The sequence below is a fragment of the Ursus arctos genome, unplaced genomic scaffold, assembly GCF_023065955.2.
Source record: "Ursus arctos isolate Adak ecotype North America unplaced genomic scaffold, UrsArc2.0 scaffold_3, whole genome shotgun sequence".
NCBI classification, from domain to species: domain Eukaryota; kingdom Metazoa; phylum Chordata; class Mammalia; order Carnivora; family Ursidae; genus Ursus; species Ursus arctos.
Window position 1 is genome coordinate 47,115,761 of NW_026622985.1, and position 2,463 is coordinate 47,118,223.

At 41.3% G+C, this 2,463-nt stretch overlaps 1 pseudogene; it reads left to right on the forward strand.

Moving 5' to 3' along the window:
• Positions 1-821: 821 nt before the first annotated feature.
• Positions 822-1,506, forward strand: LOC113266850 (destrin-like; annotated as a pseudogene).
• The last annotated feature ends 957 nt before the right edge of the window (positions 1,507-2,463 follow it).

Sequence of the window (2,463 nt, forward strand, 5' to 3'; positions counted from 1 at the left end):
TTATCCACATACAAAATAATGAATTTGGACCCTACTTCACACCATATACAAAATTAATTCAAAATGGATTAAAATGTAAGAAGTAGAACTGTACACCTGTAAGAAAACCTAGGTACAAGCCATTACGACCTTGAATTAGGCAATGGTTTCTAAGACATAACATCAAAGCACAAGGCACAAAAGGAAAAAAAAATGCATAAATTGACAACAAAATTTTTTAAATGCTGTGCTTCGAAGAGCACAATCAAGAAAGTGAGAGAACCACCTACAGAATAGGAGAAAAAATTCATATATGATTTATCTGATAAGGATCTAATGTCCATAATACATAAAGCACTCTTAGAACTCAACAATTAAAAGATAAACAATCCAAATTTTGATTGGGCAAAGGTTTTGAACAGAGATTCCTCTAAAAAAATATACAAAGGACCAATAGCACATGAAAAAATACCCAACTTGATTAGTCGTTAGGGAAATGAAAATCAAAACTACTATGAGATACACTTCAGACCCATTAGGGTGACTGTAATAATAATTTTTTAAAAGACAATAACAGGGGTGGGGTGAGGGGAATAAGAGTCCCCTATCCCACTTGATCCTTTGCCTGTCCCCCTGCCAACAGGTGCCAGCCTGAGCTTAGCCTTCTCTTCCCTAGAAGATGAAGGAGGACCCACCCCAAAGACCCGAGCTGGTGAAAGGGAGAACCCGTCCCCTGTCTCTAGGAGGAACGGGGTACTGTGGTAGCCTTTGGAGATCTCAATATACAAGACAAAGTCCCTGTCCTTATGCAGTGCACATTCTAATGGGGGAGAGAGGCCTCAGGAATGCAAGTTGTCGATGAAGCTTATCACACTTTTTATGACATGAAAGTTTGGAAATGCTCCACACCAGAAGAAATGAAGAAAAGAAAGAAGGCTGCCATTTTTTTTGTCTCAGGGCAGACAAAAAGTGCATCACTGTAGGTGAAGGGAAAGAAATCTTGGTTAGAGATGTTGATGTAACCATAACTGATCCTTTCAAGCATTTTTGGGCAATGCTTCTTGAAAAAGATAGCACTATGCTCTGTATGATGCAAGCTTTGAAACCAAGGAATCCAAAAAAGAGCAGTTGGTAGGTGTTTTTGGTGTGTCCTCAAGCAATTTCCAGACCTGAGGTGGTGGCTATGGCTCTGCCTCTGTCCTTGGACCTTCAAGCTGAGAGGAATAAGAATCCGAGAGACAGACAGACTGCTCTGTTTCTGGGTGCCAAGGATAGGAGCGGCCGTCTGTGGGAGGAGTAGACCAGGGCACCAAACTAGCTCCTCTGAAAAGCAAAGGGACCTATGCGAGCTCCAAGGACGCAGTCAAAAAGCAATTTCAAGGCATAAAACACGAATGTCAAACAAACGGGCCGGAAGACTTCAATCGAGCTTGTATTGCTGAAAAGCTAGGCGCCTCCTCAATTGTAGCTTTTGAAGGACGCCCTGTAGACCATCGTTCAGTGCCACAAACCAAGCTTCCTGCCTAGTGTCATCCTCTTGCTGTAGAAGTAAAATAATATGTTTAGGCCAGGGTCTCACTGAAGGGTCTCCCTGTCTGGTCATGTTAGACTAAACTAAATATTCTATAAATATGTGCAAATGGTCCTAAAGAAATCTGAAATCTGAAGATGTATTGGTGTGAAATCAAATTCTTATTGGCCAAAAGCCTGTTTTGATGAGTTGGCTTGTAGGGTTTTTGTTACACTCATGATTTTTAATAATGCGGTTCACAAACAGCACAAGGCCCTAGGAAGAGAATTACTGCATTTTGCTCAGAGAATTGGTCCTGATCTGGCTATAATTTTGGCCCAGATTCTTTATTCTCTCTTGGGCTAAACTGAACAATGGAAACGAAATCTTCTCAGCATGCACAACAGCACTTACATACTAACTACAGTAGGACTAAGTCGGGCAGTCTTTTAATCTAGCAAATGCGTGACGGAGACTGCCTCGGAACTGTGCACGCTTCTCATTAAGGAGGCCACTGGTTGTTATATGTAAGTGAGGAATCGCTCAACTCTACTCCTGAAACCAATATTACTCTATATGTCAACCAACTAGAATTTAAATAAAAACTTGAGACATGAAAAAAATAAAAGGAATCGTGTACACTTCTAACCAGCACTGATCTTGCCAAGTGCTGTTTCGAGGATGCAGTTGGAGTGCAGGAAGCCGCCGTGAGCACCTGCAGTGAGCTCCCCACTTGCTGGTTGGGAGATTGTCCTGAGAGTGACGTAGAAATAAAACCATGGTGTGTCCTCAGGAGAATGCAAACAATAATAAGTAATCATAACACAAATTAGGGCTCCATTGTAATACACTTTGTTAATGAAAATGATAACATGATACATTGACGAGCTGGGACACCTGTAACCTCTTTAATTGTGTCTCCTTCAGAATTGTGTTGCTTCTGGTACAATAAGGTGTGGAAGAAGGTTGCCTAT